The sequence below is a fragment of the Danaus plexippus genome (assembly GCF_018135715.1).
Source record: "Danaus plexippus chromosome 18 unlocalized genomic scaffold, MEX_DaPlex mxdp_20, whole genome shotgun sequence".
NCBI lineage: Eukaryota > Metazoa > Arthropoda > Insecta > Lepidoptera > Nymphalidae > Danaus > Danaus plexippus.
The window spans coordinates 4073449-4083474 of NW_026869853.1; positions in this window are offsets into that span (position 1 = coordinate 4073449).

Consider the following 10026-nt stretch of genomic DNA (forward strand, 5'->3'; position numbering starts at 1 on the left):
CATGTATTTTATGATTTTGTTTTATTATTTCGGTTCCTTTATATTTATCTTCAATAAAACAGTATTCTTTTATATTGATCGTAAGCTTCTGTGCTAGTAATCTGTGGGTCAAACATTTTAACACTAAGAGGGTAAGCTGTTTTTTGTGTTTGTTCCCATTTTAGCCGCGTCTGACTAATGGCGTCTTGTTCCAGTGGCTGAGCTGTACATATTTACTTTAATTAGTTTGTTTAATATCATAAATAAGTATTATATGATATTTATATTCATTGTGTCATCTCTTCGTTTGATTATTAAAGGTTCTTTGTAAAAAATATATTTATCAGTGCTTAGGTTAGTTGTAAAGTTTTAAGACGTAGTTAGACGTCAGTCTTAATAAAAATATGATAAACGTTTACTTTATTTATGAAAATAAACAATTAACTGTTTTTTATAGCAACTTTTAATATTGGTTATATATTCCAATATAGAGCAACTATCTAATCTCATTTAAGGAGTTCTTAGTGTAGTACTTAGCAAGCTTTTGTTAATATTATTTGTTAACTGAAGCCATGTCTATTTTTAATTAATTCAAAGTATCTTTTATATATATAATAATTATGTTAAACGCTAAACATCACGTAATTTATATTAAACAAAGTACTAAAAGATAAATTTGTGTCACATATGTATGTGCATCAACTTGGCACTGTCTGCTAAAAAAAAAGATAAACGATTTACAAAGCAAAACGGAACGCTATAAAATGCAATAATGCTACCAATTTTCTGAAACGACCTTAAGGAAGACGAAAACAAGACCATAACCTAATTTTTCATACATTCATCTCTTAATGGTATGTTCTAGATTTTGATCTCTGCGATGCCAAGAGCGCTGCCAAGTGGCGTGGTCTAATATACTCCACTTGGGGCCTGGATAGGGATGTATCTATTTAAATGGGACGTTAGGACACTTATTGTAGCAATATTATTTTAATGATTTAATTAATACGTAATTTATGACTAAAAACCTAAGTATCGTCAAAAAGTTTTAAAAATATAAATGTATAAACATTAAATAAGAAAATTTCCATTTGAATAAAAGTCAGGTAAATAATTTTAAGATGTTTGTGATCAATTTTTAATTTTATTAAAGCAACTCTCAGATAGAGTCTGTATATCTTGAGATGAAAAATCTGCATTCGCAAACAGCTGTATTTTCGGAGTCAGTGGGGATTCGTGGCATCTCATTAATACATGCCGCGTAGGGAGAAACTGTATTTGTTAGCACCACAATCAAGATACATGCTTCATTCGTTTTGATGTAAAAAATGCTACGTCAAAATCAGATTTCTCTTTAAGATGTAAAAATGATCTGACATATAAAATCAAGATCCACTTAGTTCTGCAAAAGTTCTGTATATTTTACTAAAATTTGGAATATTGTTAATTGACTTAAAGATAAAAAGATAATCAAATAAACTGCGTAATAATATAAAAATGTTAATTATTTACGACGGGATACTTTGAAATGAAATGTTCAAACTCATGTTTAATTGACGAGGTTTTGATTTTTCAATGACATTTTTATAAACTTCTATATTTAAATAATCGTCGTTTTTATAAATCCTGCCGTCTTGTTCTTAATTATACTTATTAGAATCACAATAATAAAAATCACGAAGTTTTTTCCAATAAAAAAAACATCATTGAATATTAGATATATCAACAATATCCAACCTATGTGGTTCCAAGAAAATCAACTAAATTGGCAAGATTCCGAAAACCGTTACGTGAAATTAGTATCTAAAATTGTAGTTCCCAAACTCGTGTTACCAGGACGTGTCCCAATTTAATTACTTTGATATGCACTCACGAAAATCAAATTCGGAATTCAAATCAAACCACGTGCTAACAATTATAACTCCACAAAACTCGTTCAAATAGTGCGTAATAAAATGCCTTCCTTGTTACAACTAGCAACCAGTCTTCATAGGTGGTAGTGAATGCTCGGATCTTTGAATTATATTCTAAATTTAAACTTACTTAGTTCATAAAGAACACAAGTTGAAACTATACATTTTAAATCTATTTCAACATTTTGAAAATAAATTCAATACATTATTTGTACATTTCTTTTGGATGAATTTCTGGCTAATTTGGCACTATGAAGTAAAGTGAATCGATTGAAATTTAAAAAAGTTATGGGGACTGTTTCTTACTTTTGTCACCGGTCAAGAAACTAAAGTTAACAAAGTATTACAAAAACTCCTTGTTATAGAGATTGAGTATAAAGGTTAAAGTAAAATTAGACTGTCCTTTTTTTAATGATATAGATACTTTATAGTTAAAGGTCTATCTGCGTGTTGTATACATAGAATCATATTGAAAAAAAAGATTGCCAAAAATATCAAAAACTGAACATTGTTTATATCTTGAATGATTAAAAAAAATTCATACAACATAGAATATCATGAACATTGCTACTCATTGTTACAAATTATTTATTAAATTGCTAGTGCCAGTTAAATGTACAAAAAGGGAAGATTATTTTTTTCTTTCTTAGTTTTCAGATAAGGGTGTAGGTGGCGAAGAACGTTTATGGTTTTAACATGCAAAAATTGTTTACAACTTCCAAGAGCATCGAGTTCACAAGGTTAAATTAACTTGAAGTTTAAATATATAATCTTAATTCATACAAGATTCCGTGTTAACTAGCGTCGTTAGAGTTCTTAATTAAGTCTCCAGTTATAATCCGTTCACGGGTAGTCGTGGTATTAAGACACAGGTAAGATTTTAAATAGGTAACTATTAAAGGGACTTTAAGATCAACAAATATAAGCATCATGTGATGGTAGAATATTTTTAATTTGAAGTTAAAAACTGAATGTGTCTATTAATACTACAATAATCTAATTAAATAATTATAAATTGATTAGTATAATTTAAAATTTTTAACATGTTTTTATATTTCAACTTTCGTCTATATTCTACACACACACACACACACACACACACACACAAACATATATATACAATATTGTGTGAATATATTTTACCAAAAACTAAATAATTTGAAATACTGAAATGTTTACTTAACGGTTCCCGAAAAGCTCTTTAGCCCCATCCGGATTTGTATTGAGAGCAAACATTGACATGAAATGTTGGCTTTTAAATTTGGGATAAAAAATCTATCTTGTTAACATATTATGAAAATTCTCATATATTATAAAATATATTGTGATACTTTTCATAATTGGATCACTTATATAATTGTATTAAAAATAATAAAATATTACGTCACAAATAATACAAACAGTATTTATGTTGAAAACACAGTGTCTCAAGACACAAGGGTCAACGTGAATGGATATAACGAGCCGTTTTTCTGTCCGTGTCTTGATAGCTGAATTTGCTAACAAATTTGCATCCCGTCCAGTTTGTTTAATTCCTCAGTTATTTATTTATTTGTTTTTACCTTCGTAAATGATACTTTATATGTTTTTCCTGGACCTTTGTTTAATTTTACCCATGATCATAAGATTCATATTTTCATATAAATAACTAGCTGTTATATTTTTATTTTTTTTGTTTTTTTTCTTATTAATCTGTGTGACCATTTTATTAACATGAACTAAATAAATCGATAACTAGACAAATAAATAGCATATTATTAATATATATGTATATGTGACAGTATCCACGAAGAGTAAATAAATGTTTTAATACAAAAGCCAACAACATAAATTTTATTCGAACACTCAGGGCAGCTTTCCATATATCTACTTCTAAATATTTCGACGGTACTTTTTATCCATAAAACTTTTCTCACATTAAAGGTGAAACTTTCTAAAAACTCTTAGTGCATTAATGGATAGCGTAGCTCAAAGCCTTGCTATGTGCGTTGATATATTCAAAGATCTTTGAATAAAAGTATAAACTATTTAGAATTCAAGAACGACATTTGAGTGCTAATAACAAAAGCGAGGGTACTCAGTATTTTCTAAAGCAAATAACATTATAAATGTTATTTCTGTCTTGAAGTATAGTCGTTAACGAGCTGTTTGCATAAACATGATATTCTTTATTCTTATTTAAAACAAACAACTATAGTATTTATTGAGTTCACTAGGAACCAGATTGCAAGATAATAAATAATGCATTTAACGTAAATGATTCCAATATACAGAGCCAATTGACAGATAAATATGTAAAATACTAAGAAGTTACTTAATACAGCGACAATAATCTTGGTACAAATGTTATGCAAAAGAAGTATATTGAATTAAATAAACGTGAATGTAAAACACTACGCCAATCCGCAATCTTGTTAAAACTGACAATAAGTTAAATGATTAAAACAAAACAACAGAACGCCATATTTATGCATGCTGAGATGAAAATTGGTGCCTAAAGCTATATTTTAAGTTAAATTTATGGTCCCTTCTTTGGTGTAAGCGAATTGCTTGCGAAATTTAATTCAAATAATTGGTAAAGGCAAGACGAACCGACAAATAGTATGATCATTTTAAATCTAAATAAATCATTTGTTAGGCATTAAATACTGGTGCATGAGCTAAATATATTAATTGGCGATAGGTAATATTTCATGACTAAAAAATGTTTCAAGACAAAACTAATGCACTAAAAATATCTCATAATATTGATATTTTACGTCCTTTGAATAATAAGACGAACTAACTGAATATGTTGATATGACAAAATAAAGTATTTTGGATGGAAACACAGCTTACCTTAAAACTTAACAAATCCGCAAGGAAAAACGATTAAATATAATTCGTGAATTAAAAAAATTGTTCCCTTAATAAGGCCACCCAGACATCTTGCCATATATTATTTGTGATGTAAACAGCCACAAGATAAAAGCGATCCTTTGATATCGCGTCTCGTATGACAAAATCCATGACGCTTTTGTTGTCCCTGTCTTTATGAACAAGACGCGCAAACAAAAAGAGGATCATACACATATATAAATAAGTGGCTGTCAGTTGCTCATAATTCATAGGCGGTTATGGACATTGCAGGTTGACGGATTAAGTTGGATTGACATTACTGTTTGAACTTAACAAAATGTGTCTTAACTGTTGCTTAATGTTGTATTCCTAAGAGGAAAAAAATATAACAATTTTATCTAGACTAGGCTCCCGATGTTTTTGGCTTATATATTTTAAATACTTTTATGGGACACATATTAAGTGAAAAGCCTTATCCTTATCGAAATTCGATTTATCAAAAATTTTTAGAGTTTGAGAAACAAATATTCACAAATATAAATACATATGCAGTTAATCTTTTTTTTTTTTAATTTTATTCAATTAATATCTACAACAAATCATAACCAGATAAATAACAATTAAATAATTTACTATCAAAGTTGAAGATTATACATTCATTAGTGTACTGAAAAATTTATAGCAAAATATCGCAGTAATGGCAATGTTTCGCAATCACTCTCAGCTATAGGCATAGCCACGCAGGTACCGATAATGGATCCATAAATTAATTATAGTATGCCTGACTTAAAACCAGCTCTTCGTTTCATAATAATGCTTATTTGTACTTTAATTTTGACCGGTACAATGTAATCTTAATTTTATTATATAAATTTTACATGAACGTACAAACAATGTGGAAACCGGGAGATGTGTAGAACATCCTAAACAATTTTGTAAGAAGCTTTAGAACATTTCGACAAATATTTCCAAGCCTACAGCCGTTTAATCAAAAGGAACTCAAGTTAATTTAATGTATAGCGTATTTTAATTAATTCCTTGCTCGAAGCAAGAACACTCACGTCTCAAACGTAAGGAAAATTACAATTATTTAATGAATCGACTAAGTTTTTGGCACGTCTGAGTGTCAATCTGTTGTATATTTTCACTTTAATATGAGATTTTATTCACCGCATCTCTCGGTATTTTTTCTACGGATAAATCTCTATATTTGTCTCTATGAAGCATTTATATTGTTTTGAAAGCCCTACATTGATCCCCTTACATAAGAAATAAACAAACATGAGTTTTTTTATTGTAGTAAACTAAGCAATTAGAAGTTTAACATCTTTACCTATCTCTCTTTTTATTAAAATTATTTTTATTCTTATGGAAGCAAAGAAGGAAGTTCCTCAGGAAGTAAGTAATCCTGTTAAAGTACATGAGAAATTGTCGTTTCGATAACATTAAGTAACATCAAAGTTCTGTATAATAATATTGTGGAAAGGTTTCTCATTTTTACACGTGATTTTCATGAGCTGTATACTGAACACTCATCACGGAACTTATTTCCGTGGACATTATTAGCAATAAGGAAAAGAGATGAATCATATTGTTGTTTGATTGTGTTATGAAATTAATATAAAAAGTTTCTATGCTTACATCAAAAATAATTCCTACATGTACATAATTTCTTTACATTGAACAACTTATAAATTTCAATGTATTTTACACGAAATGAAATAAATATTTTTATATGATTGCCAGATTTAAATCGCAGAATTTTATGTCTACAACCTGACAGACGCTAGCCAGTTTCTTTGAAAATTATCGACGCACGTACTTTAAAAATGTCGTGATCAAAACTAGAAGCAGCAAAAAAGTTGGAATCGCTTTAACCGTGTTTAGACAGCGGGAAAAGTAAACAGATATAGCAAGAAATAAAATAAAGAATGAGATTAAAGGCTTAAAAAACTAATTCGTGAAAAGAAAAAAAATTCATTTCCGTAACGTGAATGTATGTGAACGCAACGAGTGAAAATCATTTATTATCATCCATAACTATTGCAATTAGTTTACACATATTTAACAGTACATTATACGTATTTGTTTCTTTGTTTGTGAAATCAAGATTGCTAATATTCCGCAAAAAAATAATATGCTTAAACGAATGGTGAATATTAAGGAAGCGATTAATTTTTTTCGGTTAACTTAAAACATTTATGGAGCGTGAAAGTCTGAAGTTGATTTTATCTACCGTTACTTATAGTTATATTAAACTTCGTTATTTATTTAGGAACTTGAAAGTACTGCATAAATTGCAGGTTTATTTAAAGATACTACTAATAACAGAAACATGAATTACATGTATCGTATGTATATTTGTGAAGAACCCAATAATGTAAAATCGACAAACTGATTTGAATGAAGGTCTGTGTTAAGTAGGCTATTTAACTATACTATAACTATATGCTATAAAATTATAGTATACATATATAGACATAAGCTCTTTGTCACACGCGTCTCTAAAATATATGCAATTTAAATCAATCGTAAAACGGTGAACTTTTGGACAAAGGCGTTAGTAACAAGTAGTATATAAAGATATATTATCGAACGTGTTTTTTATTTTATGATTTCTCGTGCCAGCTGTTGCTATAAAAAATTATAGAATGCACCTGTTTGGATTATCCTTTTCAAAATATCTAACTCGAGAACATATATAGGTGACTCATAATTATTATCTGGTATTTGTAGTCGTTATTTAACCTAATACCACGCACCAGTTAGATACGAACTCTGTATATAGCAATTATATTCTTAAAAGCATGCTAGTAAAACTGTGAATCTAACGTAAGCAAAGTATTTTAAACAAGCGTATTTTGAGTCATTAATCTTTCACTTTTAGGTAAGATTACAGATACGAGCTGGATATCGTAATATCATTCCTTTAATCGGTACAGAGTAAAAATGCTGCATAAAATTCTTGAATCCCAAATCAAGCATCTAAATTTATTCTAAAATGTCTTAAATAAAAAAGGTCGTGTTTCGGGTAATATACAATAATGCAATGACTAATACACTTGTAGAATACGACTACTAGATAGATTATTATTCAAGGGAGCTTGGCACACAGAGCTACTCCACCACAATCAGAGATCACACTGACGTTTGTTCTCCGATCCCTCACAGCTCATCAATCCTGAAAGTTATTTGATCCGAATTCCTCCTTAAAAAATATCTTTGTTCTTTCGGCAATTACCGCGTCATTTGTCACAGCTCACGGATTCTCTTGATTCCGTCAATTGATGGCCTCATAGTGATTGATTAAGTAAGGATTTTCCGTTTTGGAACTAGATTTTCTTTTCTTTCTTTTACTAAATGCTTTCGGATATCTATATTGGTCTATATTGTCTTCTATAAATTGTTTAGTGAAATATTTATGTTTTTTCATGCAATAACAGTATCTTGAAAAATAATTGAATTTTTTAATACGTAATATTTGCTTCGTATAATTAAAATACACCACATTTTTGGTTATTATTATTTAAAATAATGATACACTTATAGATTATAATTACGTTTCAAGTAATCTCTAGAATCGTCAAACAAAAGTATGCTGACAATGCTTATTGCTGTTTTGTTATTTGACTCCAGCTTTCATTCCGACCACAGCTCTGTAGTAATTGGTTTGAACGTCTCCGTTGACAGTTCATTCCGTTGTCCCCCAATATATTTGTTAAGATTATAAAGTTATTATACCATAAGACGCTCCTGATTTGGATGGCAGCCAATTACAGAAGAAGATTTTTTTTTAAGAACTTTCCCGTTTCAGTTGAATTTATGGAGTAATTTCCTTCTAAGTAAAAGTTATGATTCCGGATTCAAAGATGTCGCAGAGGAAATGTAAGTTTTTAGAATGAATGTAAGTATTTATTTACGTTTAATATTGTTGTAACTTAAGTGTATTTTATTTATAAAGTTTTATATAGTAGGTTAATAAACAAAATAAAATTATATTTTAATTAATATAAAAATAATTTAATTTAAAAAATAATACACCTCTGATTTTGTGTAATTGTAAATTCAGAATATTAAACAGCAATTGATTCAAGGCACAAACGACGAGGCACGACGTTCTTTGTAATTAGTCAGTAAATAAATCGGGAAAGAATAATGAGGTAATTATTCACATGGTAGAAGCAACTTGCCAAGGAGCAAAAACTGTGGACAACCAACAAGAGTTTTTGCGAATCACTGAATTGCATGACACTCGTTGGCGCAAAAACTTGCTTGTCTTAGCTCTTAAGTGTTTCGTATATAGTTTGAGTTTGAAACTTTCGCGTTGAAGACTTAATTGTTTCATTCTCTTTTTTGATGAGAACTTTTCCGTATCTGTTTTTTGTTGCAAAAAGTTTTTGGGTTATTATCATTTTATTATATTTTCTATATCAAGTAATTTAGCTTTCGCAATAAAATATCGTTGAATATCACACCAAATACTAAATTCTATAGTAAAAAAAAATAAAAAAAAAAAAACAAATAAAAAAAAACTTATGTCATCAATTGAAAGTTGGGTAAAATTTATTATAAATCTTATGATATAAGACGAATTGCTTAAAAAATATGAGAGGACAGGACAAATAGCTTGTGTCAAAACGTTATCAATTCTGAATGCATCACCGCTTCTCCACTGATAACCGAAATATGTTTCGAATAAACCATCAATTCAAAATTCGAAATTCGAAATCAGTAATATTAAAATGAGACGAAAAGGGATCACAATTTATACTAATTAAATTATTAATACAGGTACAATGACAGACATAAATGAACAATAGATGCAGAATACCTACACTATTTCATAAATAAAATATATAGACCAAAAATACTTTTCATATTCAAATCACTTTACGAAACAGAATTCTTTCCAGAGATCTTAATAGGCGAGGGAACGTTGAAAATATATTAAAACTAACAAGATTTAAATAAACGTTGCTTATTTTAGATTGAAGAGACCGTCTTTGATATTATAATCCAATCGAGAGCAATATAAACAGAAATGGGGAAATTATCACGAGTGCAGGCGACATTTTTATCGTTTGAAATGACAGCAGCCATTGATTAGATATTTTCACTTACAAAACCAAAAAAAATATATATATGTTAAAGGATGTAGTCGTATATCAGTGTAAATGTGAACATAAAAATGTTTGAAAAGCTCCTTTCCTTATAGTTGTTGTCGAAACACTTTCAATATGACAAATCATTTAATCATTAATATGTTTGTAATTTAAGGGTAATAAAAAATATATGA